The following is an 18,988-nucleotide window of genomic DNA, read 5'->3' on the forward strand; positions in this document are numbered from 1 at the left end:
TGTGCTCATACACACTCATATATGTGCACACAAGCATGTGTGTGCATGTGCGCCATCACATGCGTGTACATGTTTACAAACACACTTGCATGTGTGGACACACAGATATATATGCTCACACATATATGTACACATGCACACAGTCACCTACATGCACACATACAAAATTATACATACATACATAAACATTCAGTCACTCATGCACACACATCTACTTACATACATGCACAAACATACACCCTCACACACATGCACACACATACCCCACACATATAGACATGCGCACTCGCACATGCGCGCACATATACCCTGAGCCCCAGGCGGTCAGGGAGAAGGGCGCCTGCCCTGTCTGCCTGCATGGGCAGTGGAAGAAGCCTTGGCCTGTGGGCAGGACACCCATGAAAGTGAACATGTCGCTTTCCTCCCAGACGCTGCCTCGTCAGCTGTCAGGTGAGCTGCAGCCCGGGTGGAAGGATTGCAGGGAGGGAGCTCTGCAGGTGTAGACGCGCTGCCAGCCCTGAAGCTTGGGCATCAGACCCACGAGCCCACACCTGGGTGTCGCAGCATAAATCATTACCTGTGTGATAGGCTGCCATAGAGCGTGGGCGCCGGGGAGAGACAACCTGTGACATTTCGGGAACTGAAAATGGAAATAGGATGAAGGGGAGAAGAGACACTTAAATTTGCTCTCTTTGTATAGTGAGTGTGATCTAGAGAAATTCTAAGGAACCGTCTAATTTGTGGCAAGAGGGAGGGCGCTCATAAGGGAAGGAGGGAGGACAGAGTAGCGTCTTTTCTCCCGGCTCCGATCCTAGCCCCCTGCTCTCTGACCATCCCCACCCCAGGCCCAGACCCCAGCTTCCTGTTCAGTGGGCCGTGTCCGCCTCTGCCGGGCTGGGGCTCCCCGTGTGGACAGAGTTCCCTGAGCTAAGCTGCCCGGTCTGCTCCCTCCTTCACCAGCTGAGAGAACGAGACCCAGAGTTGGGAGGGGCTCACCACCTCCCACCCCCGCCAATGGTGGGAGAACTGAGCCCTATACGGGGCATGAGATCATTGCAGATCCACCCCCACTCACCCCAGTCAGACTGGGGGAGAGAAGGCTCTGGAACAGACTGGAGCAATTCCACCCCTGCCACTGGAGGTTGCTGTGGGCCAGGCAGTTGGGCCTGCCGGGAGGGCCGGGGTGGGCATATACCCAGCTGGCTCCCTCTGAAAGTGGGTGCCTGATTCCCAGGCCCGCCTGGACACTAAGTGCCTTCTGCGGGGGCCTCCTGCCCAGGGCCGGTGCCCAGGGATTATCCTGCCCGCAAAGGGCCTCACAGGCTTGTTGGTTTGGCAATTACTGAAAAGAAAGCGTGGTTATTATTCATGTCGTGTGTTGAGAAATCTCTATAAAGTTTTACAGCAGCAAATGTAAAAGAGTTTTTTTATTGGCTTAACATCCTCCCCCACTCTCCTCCCCCCACCCAGAATCTGGTCTTTTTTTCCTGCCTTCTCTGCACGGGGGTTTGAAGACGGCCTCCACTGTGCCCTCCGGAGAGAGGTGTGGAAGTCCCTACAGGGAGCGTGGGGCACCACCGTCCCCAGGGCCCACCCCGACCCACAGGGTCTTATCCCCTGTTGGGTTTCAGCCACCCTAAAGGACAGCAGCATCGCCAGCTTCATTCTTTTATTCAATAAATAGGTTCTGAAGGTCTGCAGAGGGTCAGAGACACTTTAGGTGCTGAGAACACAGAGGTGAGCAAGATAGATATTTATTTGCTGAAAGAAAAGAGAAAGAAACAATAAAGAAAACAAGTAAACGCGTATACAGGGAACAGGTGTGACTCAGAGCCCCCACCCGAGGGCCCAGGCTGGCTTTACTGCTCTCTCTTGAAATATGTGATAAATGTGGATGCTTTCCTTCTGCATGAGGCCCAGCAGGGGGGAGGCTGAGAGCATCCAGGTTGGTGAGGATGCGGTGGCCAGGAGGGAGGCTCTGGGGAGGGACGTGAGAGCAGAGAGCAGCATAGACCAGGGGACAGGAGCACAGAGGCCGAGAGAAGGCTGCTCAGGCAGAGGGCCGGGCTGGGAAAATGTCAGGGGCAGAGAGTTTGGAGGGTTTAAGGTGAGGCAGGGAGGCCGTGTGGTTGGAACACAGGAAGGCAGGTGAAATGAGTGAGGCCTCAGCAACCCAACCGGGGAGGGAGCTTGGATTCCCGTTCAGGAATGTGGGAGGTTCTTAGAGGTTTGAGATAGCGGTAGCCAATCTTTCCTCTTAAAGATCGCCCTGACTGCCATGCAAGAATTAGGTGTCCTGTACAGAGGCTGTAGGCAGCAGTGCGGGTTAGGGACCGTGACACCTGGACATGGGAGCAGGGGGCCAGCCAGGAGCTCTGGGGGTGGGGGGGATCCACATGAGGCCTGCCAGAAGGACAGCACCAATCACAGGCCACCGCTCAGACAGAAGTCACAGCACTTGGCCATGGTGTCTTCCTTCCCCTCGTGCCCACAAACAATCCTCCTGCTGAGCAGGTCTGGTTGACCTTGGGGAGAGATCCTAACTCCTTCCACTTCCCATCACACCTGTTAGGTCACATTCAGACACAGTCAGACAGATCCTGCAGGGTTTTGTTTTGTTTTTTCATTTTCAAAGTCTTTATTTGAAAGATATTGTCAATATAATGAGTTTTATAAAATAAATATCTCAGATTGAATCTTTAGGAATCATCAGATAAAGAATTATTTATATTGAAAGCTTTGATACCACAAAGAAATTTTCTGCTTATCTTATGTAAGGTACTTGAAAGTATGATTTTTTTTTTAACATCTTTATTGGAGTATAATTGCTTTACAATGGTGTGTTAGTTTCTGCTTTATAACAAAGTGAATCAGTTATACATATACATATATCCCCATATCTCCTCCCTCTTGTGTCTCCCTCCTTCCCACCCTCCCTATCCCACCCCTCTAGGTGGTCACAAACCACCTAGCTGATCTCCCTGTGCTATGCAGCTGCTTCCCACTAGCCATCTATTTTACATCTGCAGGCTTTTAATTAGGGTCGATGCTTGCTTAGCTGAGGAACCGCTGGGATAGAATTATGCCCAGAGAAAGATTTACCAACAGCACCAATATTATAATCAGCCTGTGAGCTACACCATTTGCTGCAGTGTTCATGGTATTCTGTCCTCATTCCTCTGTCAGGCCAAGAAGGAAGGAGGGTGGAAGGCACATCACCAGTAAGGAACCTGGGACCAGTCATGGGCATCTCTCTCCTCCTACCAGGGGGCTGTAGGGAAGCATCCGCTGGGCTGCTGTGATTACACATTGTGTCTTTGTAAATACACGGAGAGACTTCCAGCTTCATCTCCAACATAAAAAGAGCTTGGAGGTCATCACTCCTGTCTTCACAACACAAAAATTCTGAGCAAACTGAAAATCAACAACTTAGCTCCATCAGAGAATTGAGGTCCCAGGGCAAACTGAAGAGACACACAGGGGATGCAGAGAATTGCAGCTGAGATCAGCTTCCTGGGAGCAGAAGCCAGCAGGACCAGGAATTGACAGGACACTTAAACAGTGACTGAAGAATCTCTGGAGGCTGAGTGTGGACTTGCTGGGGACCCAGTCTTTTGTAGACTTTACTTCCAGGAGCTCCAGCTGGGTCTCAGACTGAAGATCTGAAGATCAAAGAAATATTATGCATCAGGGAAGGACAGGGGCAAAGTAACCAAACAGACCCAGTAGGTTCTGTTTCTGTAACAAAGCCTGCCCTCAAGAGAAACCGCTTTACCAGAGACTTATCTGACTTCTAATCCTCTTGTCTCACTAAGGCAAGAATAAAAAAGACTAAAAATACTACTGAGGGTCATAGCTCAAGAATTCAGACTCAATAATAAAACCTGAAATTTAATCATAAGACCATAGAACACTGCCCCTACCCGACACCTTACCACCAACAAGTCTCCAATATGATAGCAGGGGTTACAATAGAAAGAGCTGCAAAGTACAAACTCAGTTTAACAAGGAGTTCTTAGGTAAACCCAAGACAACAGGAGGGGAAACAACAAGCAAAGAAACCAGAAGATCTGGCACATCAGGAGGCACCACACGCAGGCAGAGCAACATAAAAACTTACACTAAAAATTGATGTCCTCTGTTCCTATTCCCAGATACATCATGTCCAGCTTTCAGAAAAAAAAAAAAAAAAAAAAAAGAAAGTCTTGTGAAAAGCCAAGGAAAAAACACAATCTGAAGACACAAAGTTAAGCATCAAAACCAAACTCAGATATAACACAAATGTTGGGATTACCAGACTATGAATTTTAAATATCTATGATTAATATGTTAAAGGCTTTAATGGAAAAAGGAGACAACATTCAAGAACAGATGGGCAATTTAATTAAAGAGATGAAAAGTCTGAGAAAGAATCAGAGAGAACTGACATGAATCAGAAATATTTTAACCAAAATAAAAAAATGCCTTTGATGGGCTATCAAAATAGAGCAGACACAGACAAAGAAAGAATAGAGATTCTTGAAAGATGTGTCAATAAAAACTCAAAAACTGAATTAGGAAGAGAAAAAGTGTATGAAAAGAAAAAGGCACAGAATATCCAAGAAATGTGGAACTATTACAAAAGGAGCTGGATATGTGTAATGGGAATAGCAGAATGATAAGAAACAGAGATGCTGGAGAATATGAAATATTTGAAGTAATGATGGCTAAGAATTTTCCAAAGTTAATAACAGACACCAAACCACAAATCCAGGAAGCTTAGAGAATACCAAGTAGGATAAATACTAAAAATCTGCACATATGCATATTATATTCAAACTGCAAGAAAGCAAAGACAAAGAGAAAATCTTGAAAGAAACCAGAGGAAAAAACCTTGCCATTTTGAGGAGTAAAGATAAGAATTACCCCAGACTTCTCATCAGAAACCATGCATGTAAGAAGAGATTGGAGTCAAATATTCATGGTGTTGAAAGCAGAACCAACCAGCCTAGATTTCTGCATTCAGCACAGTTACCTTTCTACTGTGAAGGAGAAATACTTCCTCAAAAAACAAAAAATGAGGGGAGTTTTCAACAGAAAACCTGCCCTTCAAGAAATGCAAAAGGTATTCTTCAGAGAGAAGAAGACTTATACAAGTCAGAAGTTCAGATCTACATAAATGAAGAGCATGAGAGAAAGAATGAAGGTAAGAGAAAATCCTTTATTTTTCTTATTCTTAATTAATTTAAGCAATAACTGTTCAAATTCATAATAGCAACAATGTACTGAGTGATTATAACATATGAATAAAAGAAATGAATGACAACAATGTTATGAAAAATGGAGGGAAGAATACAGAACACTCTGTTATAAGGAACCTATATGACATGTGAAGTGATAACATAATGTAGTTTGAAGGTGGCCTTAGATTAGTTGTAAATGTATATTCCAAACTCTAAGAAGACCACTAAATTTTTAAAAAGAAAGGTAATTGATATGCTAACAGAGGACAGAAAATAGAATAGTCAAATAGTCAGTTGAAACCAGAGAAGGTGGAAAAAGAGGGGGGATTTAAAAAAATGGAAAGAACCAACAAATGTGATGAGTAGAAAACCGTGTTAAACATGGTAGATATTAATCCAACTATATCAATCATCACTTTAAATGTCAACCATCTAAATAAACAAATTAAAAGGCAGATACTGTCAGAGTGGATTTTATAAAAAGATCCAACTACATATTATATATAAGAAACCCATTTTAAATATAAAGATACACATATATTAAAAGTCAAGGAATGGAGAAAGGTATACCAGGATAATACTTATCAAAAGAAAGCTTAGGTGGCTATATTAGTTTTAGACAAAACAGACTTCAGAATAGGAGAAAGTGTCAGGAATAAAGAGAGGTTTTACATAATGATAAAGAGATCAATTATCCACAAATACTTAAGAATATTTAATGTGTATATACCTAATGACCATGTCAGAATATGTGAGGCGAAAACTGATAGAACTACAAGGAGAAATAGACAAATCCACTACTAGAGTTAGAGACTTCAATACCCTTCTATCATAATTGGTAGGTCCTGCAGGCACAAAATCAGAAAGGACGTAGTTGAACTGAACAGCACTATCTATCAACTGGATCTAATTGACATTTATAGAATACTTCACCCAACAACAGCAGAATACATATACTCTTCTCAAGCTCACATGCAACATTAACCAAGATAGACATTCTGGACCATAAAACACACCTTAACAAAGTTAAAAGAATATAAATCATAGAAAACATTCTTGCACACCACAATGGAATTAAGCTTGAAATCAATAGCATAATGCTAGCTGGAAAATCTCAAAATATTTGGAGTAAACAACACACTGCTAAATAACATATGGATCAAACAAGTCTAAAGAAAAAATTTAAATATTTCTAAACGCTTAGAGGAAAATTTATGGCATCAACTGCATACATTAGAAAAGAAGAAAGAAAGAATGAATGAAGGTAAAAGTCTTTTATTTTTTATTCTTCACTGATCTAAAAGATAACTATTTTCTTGAAATAATAACAATGTATTGGATAATATAGCATATAGATAATTAATATAAATGACAGCAATATCATAAATGATGGGAAGGAAGATTAGGAAGATAACCACACTGTGTGTGGAGCAGTGGAGCATTAATGAAGGTGGACTTCAAATATTTAACTATATATTGAGAAATCTAGGACAACTACTAAAAAGAGTACAATTGATATCCTAAGGGAGGACATAAAGTTCAATCATATAAAATGCTCAATTAAAACCTGAAAAGGCAGAAAAAGAAGAGTGAAAAAAGAAACTAAAAACAAATGCAACAGGTAGAAAATAGTTCCAAACATGGTAGATATGAATCCAACTACATCAATAATCACTTTAAATTGGAACAGTCTAAACATCCCAATTTAAAGACAGAGAGAGAGTCATACTGGGTTAAAAAAACAAAAAAAAAGACCCAACTATATGTTATCTACAAGAAACTCATTTTAACTATAAAGGCCCAGAGAGGTTAAAAGTAAGGGGTTGGGATTGACATGTACACACTGCTATATCTAAAATAGATAACCAATAAGGACCTACTGTAAAAATAAATAAATAAAAATAATAAAAATAAAATAAAATATTGCCTTAATCAGAAAAAAAATTAAATGTTTGGGGAAAGGTATATCAAACTAACACTAATCAGAAGAAAGCTGGAATGACCATACAATTTCAGACAGAGGTGACTTCAGAACAAGGAGAATTATCCAGGATAAAGAGGGGTATGACATCATGATAAAGGGGTCAATTTTCTACAAACACATAACAAACCTAAACACATATGCGCCTAACAACAGAGAATCAAAATACACAAGGCAAAAACTAATAGAACTGCAAGGAGAAACAGATAAATCCACTACGACAGTTGTAGACTTCAACACTCTTCTGTTAGTAATAGATAGATCCAGTCAGTGGTGAGGACACAGTTGAACTGCGTATCCTACCCATTAGCTTGATTTGATTGACATTTACAGACTATTTTATCCAACAACAGCCCAATACATATTTGTTCCCAAGTTTTCATGGAACAGTCACCAAGACAAACCACATTCTGGGCCATTAAACGCAACCTAATACATTTTTAAAAATAGAAATCTGACAGAGTGTGTTTTCAGACCACAATAAAATTAAACTAGAAATAAATAGCAGGAAAGTGGCTGAAAAATCCCATATTACTTACAGGTTAAACAACACAACATCTAAATAACACATGGGTCGAATAAGAAGTCTCAAGAGAAGTTAAAGTGAACAAATGAAAATGAAAATACAATAAATCAAAGGGCTTTTCTATAAAAGACCTGACAGTATTCTTCAAAACTGTGCAGATTATCAAAAACAAGGGAAGCGTGAATAACTGCTACACCCAAGAGGAACCCAAGGGGACATGACAACTAATTTTTCTGTTCCTAGAACAGAAAAAGGACATTGCTTAACAACTAAGAAAATCTGCATAAAATATGAAATTTAGACAATAGTACTCGATCGATATTGCTTTATTACTGGTAATAAAGGTATCACATTAATGTGAGATGCTAATAATAAGGGAAACAGGATATATGGGAACTCTGTACCTTTGCAATGTTCCTATAAACCTAAAAGTCTTCTAAGATTTTTAAAGTTTATTTAATAAACATAAAACATCAAAATTTGTGGAAAGCAGTGCTTAGAGGACAATTTATAGCATTTAATGAATATATTTAAAAAGAAGAAAAATCTGAAGCCAATAATCTATGCTTCAACCTTAGAAAACTGGAGAAAAAAGATCCATTGGACCCTGAAGCAAGGAGACAAATAAATAAATAATAAAAATTAGAGCAGAGCTCACTGAACGTTGAAAACTGGAAAACAGCAAAGAAAAACCAATGAAACCAAAAATAGTTTCTTTAAAAAGGTCGCTAGGGCTTCCCGGGTGGCGCAGTGGTTGAGAGTCTGCCTGCCGATGCAGGGGACACGGGTTCGTGCCCCGGTCCGGGAAGATCCCACATGCCGCAGAGGGGCTGGGCCCGTGAGCCATGGCCGCTGAGCCTGCGCGTCCGGAGCCTCCCGCGACGGGAGAGGCCACGACAGTGAGAGGCCTACATACCGCCAAAAAAAAAAAAAAAAAAAAAAATCACTAAAATGGAAAACCTCTAGCTGGTCTAAACCAAGCAATTTACTAAATTACTAGTAAATTACTAGTAATTAAATTACTAGTATCAGAAACGAAAGAGAAGCCATCATTCCTGATCTCACGGCCATTAAAAGGAAGATAAAGGAATCCTGTGAACAACTCTATACCCACAATTTGGTAACTTAAATGAAATGGGCCAACTCCTTCAAGGACACGAACTGCACGAACATCCATAACGGAATAGATCGATGTAACGGCTCATGTCTGTTAAGGAAATTGAATCAAATAATTAATAACATTCCAAAAAAAGAAAACACCAGGTTCAGGTGGTTCGCTAGTAAGAAGGAAACGATACCAATTCTTTACATCCCTGCCAGACACTGGAAGCCAAGGGAACACTTCCTGTCTCATTCTATGAGGTCAGCAATTCCTTAACATCAAAGCTAGTTAAAGACATTATAAAAGAAGGAGAACTACAGACCAATGCCTCTAATGAGCGTAGACGCAAATATCCTCAACAAAATACTAGCAGATGGAATCCAACAATGAATAAAAAGAATTAGACACCACAACCGAGTGGAACTTACTCCAAGTATGAGTTCTACTTCTCTCTTGAAATTCCTCAGTACCTTGTTGACTTTTTGTGGCTCTTAATGGATTGCGGTTTCTATTTTAAAAAGCTGTTTTGTTGTGTTCAAGGGCTTGTGCCACCAAGTTGATTACTGGAAGGGAAATCCCAGGTCCTGTCTTCACGCAGTGTCGAGTTTGCAGCACACAGCAAAGAGTTCTGTACTTAGTGGGTGCTCATTAAACGTCTGACGAGTAATTTATGAAGTAAATAGGCAATGAAGGAACATGGCTCTTTGTTTTTTGCAGTGATTGTGATGCACAGATAAAAGTTTTCCTGCTTTATTCTAACACATGAGACCATCTCCCTCCCACCCCGCTTCCAGCAGGTGCGAAGCCACACCTTTGTCCTGAGTCCGGATGGCTGGGATGGAGCTCCTGGCAGAGAACCCGGTTGAGGAAGGTTTGTCTTCTCTTTATACAAACTGCATGCTTTTGAGTCTAGTGAGTTGATGTGAGCTGAGTTGACTGTAATTTAGGGGAAATTGAGGAGGTCAGGGAAGATCCCTGGGGAAAAGGCACTGAGTTCCCATGAGCCCTTCAAGTTGAATAGTGGAGATGTAGGAGGTGTTTCAGAGCAAACAGCTGGTGCCAATGCCATGGGGCAGGACAGAGCACCCCGTTTAGGAAGTGAGAGATGTCCAGAAAGGCTAGAGTGGGGATGGGGATCTTGGACCCCAGCCTGCAGAACCTTGAGAAGTAAATTGTGTTGTTTAAGCCGCCCAGTCTGTGGTACCCGAGCTGACCACAAAGGAGAGGCCATGGGAGAAAGGCAAGCAGCGACCAGCGTGGTCAGGGGTTCACCTGCAGACGTGCTGGGCAGATGCGGTGGTGGCTCTGACTGAGGGGGTGAAACTGGGGATGAAGGGATGAGGGTTTTAGTTAGTCAGGGCATCAGCAAGCCGGGCTGGTTAACTGGATACTGGGGAGCAGGGAGAGAGAGGCACATGCCAAGAAAAATGCCCAGATTTGTGTCTAGAGCACCTGACATTCAGGAGGCAGCTCATGAGGTTTGGGGAGATGAAGCAGATCTTCATGGACGTGGCCAAGGGGCCCACAGGAACATCTTCTCCCATCTTTGCTCAGTCGCGGTCACTGGAGAGCCTGGGTCAGTCCTGTGCCAGCCGCTCGGGTGACGGCAGCCCACCCAGGTGAGCTGTTGAGGAGGGTCCAAGGGAGCTCCACGCTGGGAAAGGGAGACGCCCCTGAGTGGGGAGACGCAGAGGCCTCTGGGCACCGTCAATGTACCCACGGCTCACGTGATGCGGCCCATTGTGGATTTGTGTGGAAGTGACATCCACAGGTGGGAGTTCGGGGGTCTCTCCTGAAGTCTGTGCCCCAGGCTGGTGTCCTGGTACTGAACCCTGCGGACGTGCCCTCCAGGGGCCCCTGGTCCCCACGTGGTGAGGGAGCAACAGGGTCCAGCCGACCCTGGGCACGCCTGGTGCTTGCTGACCCTCAGGTAGGAACGTGCAGGCGAGTCAAGCCCCAGGTGTGGCCCTTTCCCCCCCTGCCCTCTGGGGACAAGGACCCCCACGCCCCATGGCCACCCCCAGCCAGGACCCTCAGCACAGCAGCCCAGCCAGCTCCCACCTGCCAGCCCCGGCAGAGCAGCGGGTGGGCGGCCCACCTCGGTCTGGGCCCGCTGCCACCCAGAGACGGGGTCTGCTGCAGACCGCCAGGGCCTTTGTCTGCGTGGCCTGCATGTCAGGAGGCCGGCCTGGCCCCGAACAGCTGTCTGTCCTGCGTGCAGCTGAGGGTGGGTCGGCCTCTGGCGGTCGCCTCGGGGGTTGGCTGGGATTTCTGCACCCCTGCCTTCACCAGAGGCTCCCCAGAAGTGCCCAGGGCTCCACCAGTGCCCACGCGGGCCTCTGTGATCAGCGGAGCCTGAGAAGTCTGCTGTGGAGTTCACTCCCCCCATCCGTGTCCACGCGCACCTGCCCGGGGTCACTGGGTACCAGGGAGGAAGACACCCGTCCCCAGCCCCTGCTCCTGGACAGGAGCCACCGGCCATGAAAGCATCGACACCCTTTGAATGTGTTTCCTGGGATGAGGGTCTTCAACTTACATAACCCTCTCTGGGAGGGGTCTTCCTGGGCCCCAACTTCCTCTCCAGGTGTCCCCTCACAGTGCCCCGCTTCTCTGCTCCCACCTCACATACTCAGGGTCGATCTTGTTTATACACTTACTTACTAGCTTATTGTCTGTGGTTACACACACACACCACACACCAGACACACCAGACACGCTCACACACACAGGAATATAAGCTCCCCGAGTACACGGAGCGTTGCTTATCTCATGCACTGGTATTCAGTCCATGCCAAGTTCAGCTCCTGGACAAAGGAGGTGTTGCCATGGTACCAGCGAATGGATGAATGAATGAATGGGTGGATGAATGAATGGGTGGATGAATGAATGAATGGATGAATGGGCGGATGAATGAGTGAATGGGTGGATGAATGAATGGGTGGATGAGCGGGAGGCACCTCTGTCTGGCGTGGCAGCCAGGTAGACCCGGGTCTGACTCGGGGCTCCATGACTCGGCAGTTGCGTCGACAGGGGGTGATGGAGTCACCTGAGATTCGTGTGCAGAACAGGGAAAAGGACGCTGCCGACCACACCAGTCCGTGGACCCCGCGATGCAGCCACGATGAACACACCCGGCTCGATCGACAAGCGCACTGCTATCCCCCGACCACGGAGCTCCCCGGCTGGTATGTAACCTGAGATCCCACAAAGGTGTGAGCCCAAGTCCACAGGGTAGATGTACTGATCATAAGACCCTAAATCCCCCACAGGGGGAGAGAGTAGACTGTACTGTGTGCACCCACGTCATAAACACAGCTACCAAGTGTTGTTCCCAGGCCTCGTTAAACGACAAAGCAGAACACAAATCTTTCATTGTGGTCTCCTTGTAAGGACGAACACAGGTGTCATGGGGAGGCTCTGGGGTGGGGGGCCAGTCCAGCGATCATTTGGGGGCATCTCTGGAGCTAGGAGCCTGGATTGTAGTCTCAACGCATCCCTCAATCAGCAGCCCTGGCAGCCAGGTAACAGCCTCACCTCCGCTTTCTTATGTGTAAAATAGTAATACCTGCTTCTGGGGCTGCTGATGGGAGCAAGAAAGCCCTGCGTGCAAAGCGCTCAGAGCAAGCCCTGGCCCAGGGCCCAGCCACGCCTTCATTTTATTCTTCAGGTACAAAGAAAAGATCTAGAAGGAAATATACACTCCCCCCAAACGTGGTAGGTTTCCTTAAGTGACTGGATTAGGTATTGTTTTCTTTTAACTTTTCTCGTTTCTACAATGTGCACAAAATACTTTTATGATTGGAGGGAAAATTACCCCTAAGAAATGACGTGAGTGCCCCAGGGCCAGGCGCTGGGGAGGAGAGCAGGCTGGGCGGATGGGGGCAGGGGGCAAGTGAGCATCCCTCCCCACCACATAAATCCACTTCAAGTCACTTTATCCCGGGAGCTGCTGGCAGGCGACACCCGACCCTGAGCACCCGCCAGGACCCACGGGCACATTTGCAGAACACGCATCCGCTCAGCCCAGCTCAGCAGCCTGGGGGAGGGGGACCACAGAGCCTCTGGCCCCGTCCTCACACTCCCTGAATTTCCCTCTCTGTGTCTGTTTAAGCCTAAAAAGCTTGCCTTCCCCAGACATACTTCTAATCACTGCCCCTCGGGATGCGTATGGCAAACAATTACCTTACCAGGGGTCGCCCGAGGTTCAGCCTCTTCCCTCCCACATCCTGCAACCTTTGCAGACTTACCGAGGGGCCCTGGTCACCCCTCACCTCGGATATAAAGGGAGGACGGGAGGCCTGAGGCCCTGAGTCTTCTGATGTTCGGTGGACTTTCAGCCTCAGAGGACGCCGGGCTTTCTGTACATCCTCCTCCCAGCCACGCCCGCGGGGACCCCAGGGGCTCATGTGGCTTTTCTCTTCACCCGCTTCCCGCCACGCCCCAGCGTGGCATCCCTGGGATTTGTGTGTGTCTCTTAATACAGCTATTTTGACAGGAAGACGTTTTGATGAGGAATCAAAAATTAAAATAGAATTTCATCTTTGTAAAATCCTCCAGCATCGCCACCTCAGCCCATCTCCCGCGCCCTTTGAGCGGAAGGATCCGGACAGGCAGGGACTTGGCTCCATGTGGGACGAGGTCAGAACTGCCTCTGTCCCTCGCCCCTCACAACCAGGACTCCTCTTGGATGAAGAAGGGCCCGGAGAGGCTGTGGACCACGCAGGCTGCACACGGCCCCCCCATCCACCCAGGAAGTCGGGCTCCAGCTGCTGCGGGCTCCAGCTGCTGCGGGCTCCGCAGCGCTCAGGGTCAGGTCTCTCTGCGTATCTCGGCAGGATCTCTTCCCTGTCTGCTGCTAGCTGGGACCGGCGGGGATGACCAGCGGCCGTTCAGGACTGTCGCCCTGCCAGCTCTGCAGCCCTGGCAGAGACTCAGAGAGGAAGCGGTTTTCAGTGACACGGGCGCAGTTGGGCCTGATCTCACTCGTTGTAACCAGCCCTTTGCCGACAGGGCACTCTGTGTCTACTGACAGCTGGGGAAACTGAGGCCCGGCCGGGAAGGAGGGCCCTGGCTCTTTCTCCCTGGGCCCTGATGGCTCAGCCAGTTTGGCTTAGGAAGAAGGAAGAGGGGCCAGGCCAGGAGATGAGAGGGGCTTCAGGGTGGACCCCCACCCTGCCCCCCTGGCTGGACCACTGTGGACAGGCGTCCTGGCTACTCTGGACTCTGGGCTCCGTCGTGAGGTGACGAAATCACAGGAACCATCTCCTGGGCTTTCTGTCCCACAAAACACAGAAAGGGCCCGGAACACGGTGAGCGCACACTGACCTTGGGAACTTCCGGGAACCCGGATTCAGCCATCCTAAGGGGGAGCTCTCACCCCAGTCCAGGGGGCTGCCCGTCCCTCTAGCCAAGTGCAGGGCGGGAGAGAGAGGCTGTGCCAGCTCCCTCCCTCTCCCCCCACATCCTTCACTCTGTGTCCCTCTGTCCACCTGCCCAGGGAGCCTGAGGGCCAGCGGGCTCCAGGATCAGCTCCGCCACCTGCCCTCTGGGTGACTTTAGGAAGACAGTCAGCTTCCCGGGTCTCAGTTACGTTTCTCCGCTGCAGACGGCAGCCCCACTCTGCCTTCTCCGGGGCATTCTCAAGCCAGTTTCCTGTATATGTTCCTTACTTGCAGGTGTTTCCACTTGCACTGTCTCCAGGTATCTAGGTAAACCCCGAGTTTTTATTGAGGCCCATCATTCAGGTTGAGGGGGAAAAGGGGAGGCACAGGTGGCCTGTGGGGGCTGCAGGAGGATGGGAGTGAGAGCCATCGTGACCCTTGTGATTTTCCAAGCAAGGTCCCCGCATCCCTGCTCCAGACCGTCACAAGGTAGATCCCTCGCTTTTTGCCTGTTTCACCCTCACTTTATAGGGTGGATGTGATGTAGCAGAGAGCATCTTCCACAGCTCAGCCTGGTGGACAGAGAGAGCATTGGAGGTGCCTCTGTGTCCTGTGGTGTCTCCCAGCACCAGGCAGCGGCCGTTGCTGAACTGGATGGGGGGACCCACGGAGGAGATGTAGGCACAGGTGACTGTGGCCAGTCCCAGCCCAGCTCGGGGCTCTGCATTCCAGGCCCAAAGTGAGCCCGATTGGGGAGCAGCTAGGTCAGGGCAACAGCATCATCGCGTGGTCTCTGCCCACAGGTTCTGAGATGTTCCCGGCTCCCTCGGAAAGAAGGAGGGGAACTCCCTGATGCGTTATACTAGGGAAGAACCCTCTTACCAGGGTGTCTGCCTTTAATACACAGTCATTTACTGAAAAGGGAGAAACTGTCCTGCCAGCGGATTTTTACAGCCATGGCTCAGGCCACCCTTTTGTGGATAAATGGTTAAGAGCTATTTTTCCATAAATTAACAAGAGAGGAAAACCCATAAAATTTGTCAGAAGGCTTCAGAACTGTGCTATTTTCAAACAGCATGCATTGGGGTGAGCTTGGAGACAGATGGTACCTCAGTATCAGGAAGGTAGGCAGCCGGTGGACCTCTCCCCCAGCCCCAGGGATGCCGCCCACAGAGGGACTCACGGTCACCTGTGACTGCACAACCCAGTGTCCCTGGGGGTGTGACCTGCCTTCTCACAGGGAGGAAAATTTAAAATAATAAAACGGACGTCACACCATGAGTGCAGAATTAGTGAGTCACTGGATACAAGCTACCACACCATCACCCCAGTGTGGGCAGTGAGGGCATCCTTACCTCTTTGGTAGGCAGGCCTGGGGCCCACTGAGAGCAGCAGCTGGGAGCATCCCTGACGATCAGGGGACAGACACAGACCGGGTCACTGCCAGAGGCCACCGGCACCCAGACAGCTTCCCACACCCACCACCAGGTACGTGCTGTGTCCCAGACAATCGGCTCGACTCCCACAGCAAGTCTCCCAGGTTGGGGGTATCATCCCCATGTTGCCATTGAGGGGTGCTGGAGATCAGAGAGGTTAGGACACCTGCCCAGGGTCACACAGGTGGTGGCACGGTGGCTCCAAAGCCACTGCGTTTCAGCGGGCCGGCCTGGGTGGCATCATGCAGCTGCAGAGTCTGCTTGTTTCCCCGGGGCCCCGTGTGCTCCTGCCTCACAGGAGGGCAGGTTTGCAGTTCGTGGACAGGCTTAGGCTTCTACAGAGCATCCTGGCTCATGGACACTTACAGCAAAGGGACAAAGGACAGATGAAGGAAGGTCGCTGGTGTGTCAGGTTCCCCAAACCTGTGACCAGACAGCAGGGACTGCTGTGTCCCAGCCCCCAGTCCCGGGTGTGGCCTGCAGGGAAAGGATGTGGGGGGGTGGAGGGAGGAGAGAAGGAGGGAGAAAGGGGGAGGGAGGGGGAAAGGGAGGGAGGCAGGGTGTCAGAAAGAGGGTGCCTTCGGCTGTGCAGAGGACCAGTTCCTGCAGCTCTGGTTCCCTGTGCCTCTCCGGAGCCCTGGTCTCCAGCCCCTGTAGCTCTCAGCACAGCGCAGAACTCACACACCCAGGGCATCACCCCCTTCCCCTTGAGGCTCAGGTCCCCTCCTGAGAAGGGCCTGGAGTAGGCCTTAGTTCCCTCATGAGCTCAGGGCCTGGCCCCAGAGCTCCCCTGCGGCCCCCAGCTCCCCACTGCCTCTCCTCACCTGTCCACTTCCGGGGCTTTAGGTCATCACACCTCACCTGGTCAGAAGGCCGCTGAGTCATGTGGTCCCCGTCAGGTGAGTGGAGAGCTGGATGGGGGCAGGGCCCGTCAGAGGTCCCCGCACCCCTCATCTGAAGGCTTGGACGGCTGCTGATGGAAGGAGCAGTCCCGGATTAGGACTTGACAGCCGAATTGGAAATGATGTTTCCTCCCAAATGAATTCTAAAATAAACACTCTGGAGCCTGCGTACGCTTCCTGTGCCCTGCTTCTCAGCACAGCCCGAGATTCAGCGATGATCTCGTCGGTTATAAATTGCAGACTGCATTTCTCATATCAAAATGCACAGCTAGTGATATTTAACTCTAAAGAAATATATCCTCTGGCAATGAATACAGTCAGAAATTACTCACTGAATTTAACCAAGTAGAGAATGCTGCCATATAGATGTACTGCATAAATTCAGAAATGTGGGACAACGGCCGCCATCTATTAACATTTTATCTCCTCGTGGAAATGTTTGACCTTGCTTCAGCAGTTTTATTGGGAGCAAATGCTCTGGAAGCTCCCATTTCCCCCCTTTTCCAAGGCAACCTGAGCTGTTCCGAGTGGCGTATAGCACTTACATTGTCATTTTCCTGATGTCTTCTTTAACCCAGGAGAGGGAGGAACATGTGAGGGGAAAAGGCCCCCCAGAAAACTGCCTCTCGAACGCATGGAAATTCAGGTCATTTAAATAGGCTTCAGTTCATAAAGGGAAATGAAAGCAATTTAATTGTGAGGGGCTGAGGTTTCCGACAGGCACTCAGGACCCGGGAGGATTGCTTATTGGAGAGGGCAACTGGGGGGCCTGTACCTAGCAGGCGTAACCAAATTAAATCCATCCATTCCTGCCACTACCAGACCCTGAGCACTTGCTCTGCACGTGGCCGTGGGTGGGGGATGAAGCTGTCAGAGGAGGAAGGAGCTCCTGGCCTCGGGAAGCTGGCAGTCTAGGCAGGGAGATGATGGTAGGTGACAAGCCCTGCAATTAGGGGGGTGTGACTCTCCTCTTCATTGTGCCTCCTGGCTCTCTGTCCCTCTCTCGCCCACCTGGAGGTCCAGGTGCTGTGTCTCCCAGGTGTGCACAAGCAGGTGGAGAGCAGGGGACCTGGTTGAGCCGAAGCCCCCTCATCCTCCTAGTTGCTGAGCTGAAGATGGGCTAATGTATTTGGCTCCAGCTGTCTTTCACGCCGTGTCCAAAACAACCTGAACAAGGAGGATAGTGGCTTAGAGGGTGTTACCATGTGCCAACAGACCCCGAGTGATGGGCTGAAGATGTTGTGAGATCCAGGCCCAGGTACCCTCCCCAGATGAGCTGCCCTGAGCAGCAAAACCAGCCTTCCTTTATTTCTATTTAGAGTGACATCATAGACTTTGCAAATATAATGTGTTTTTCTTGACCTCCAGCATCATTATTCTAAGTTTTCCTCTGAGGTGAGGGAAAATAATAACATGAAAACTTTAGGTTGACATTATTTTTCCTTAACATGTTTTCATTATATTTTGTGACCCCTCCCAGTGGAAGATGAGGAATCAAACATTCAAACACCCAGTCCCCCTCACCTTCGGCTTTCCAGATTTTTTCCAACCCTGTTACTTTCATTTTTACACTATCAAGGTTTATAAAGGTAAGTTTTGTTCTGGGACGATAACTCACACAATAATTTCCATTTTGTCCTAATTTTTAAAGGACTCAATGCTCACTGCCAGGCCCTAGAAACCCGTGTCTTCACAACCTAGTTATTTATTTTGATTCATTTTTTGGTCTGTTTCATTTTTGAAAAGAGCTCAAAAAGCCTGTCTCCTAAGCTCCTTCAGGCTGGAGAAGGTCTGCAGGTTGATTGGATACTGAAAGGCAATTTAGCTGGGTATAAAATTTTTAGTCAATATATTTTTTCCTCCCTCAGGATATAAGTGACCTTTGTTCTTCTGAGTTGATGTTCAGTGTTGAATTTGTTGTCTTCGTTTTCCGTCTCTTAATTTGCCCGGATTATGTATTTACATATTTTTTCAAGAAGTGCTCATTGGTGATCTTTCATGCTTGAGAATGTCTGACTCCTACATTTATATTTAAATAACAAAAGTTAGATATAAAATTCTACATTTAAATGACAAAACTCTTAGGTCACAATTATTTCCTCTTAAAATGCTGCAGACAGTGTTCTCTGGTTTGAGCCCAGGGTGGGGACAGGTGAGCCCTTGGAAGCACAGAGACCCCAAAATTTGCCTCTCTGATCCTGAACTGCTTCCCCCACCACACCTGAGCCTACTGTTGAGGAGAAGCCTGACATCAGCCTGATATTTCCATCTTGTGGGTGATTGAGTTTGTTTGTTTTTTCAGCTTACATATCCAAAGGATTATTTTATTATCTCCAAGATCCAATAATCTAATCAAGATACATCTTGAGGTATTTCTGAATCAGATTTTCTGGGAACATCCTCTGTTTATTCACCACAGGGAAGGTTTTTCTTGTTTC

General features: G+C 48.0%; 1 long non-coding RNA gene across 1 annotated transcript; it reads right to left on the bottom strand.

Moving 5' to 3' along the window:
- Positions 1-2,948: 2,948 nt before the first annotated feature.
- LOC137203023 (uncharacterized) lies at positions 2,949-10,750 on the bottom strand. Its single transcript, XR_010932853.1, has 3 exons — positions 9,260-10,750; positions 4,121-4,169; positions 2,949-3,662 (listed from the first exon to the last, which is right to left on the bottom strand). It is a non-coding gene; the product is annotated as an uncharacterized lncRNA (long non-coding RNA).
- Between the last annotated feature and the right edge of the window lie 8,238 nt (positions 10,751-18,988).

This window comes from Pseudorca crassidens, chromosome 11 (genome assembly GCF_039906515.1).
Source record: "Pseudorca crassidens isolate mPseCra1 chromosome 11, mPseCra1.hap1, whole genome shotgun sequence".
Taxonomy (NCBI): domain Eukaryota; kingdom Metazoa; phylum Chordata; class Mammalia; order Artiodactyla; family Delphinidae; genus Pseudorca; species Pseudorca crassidens.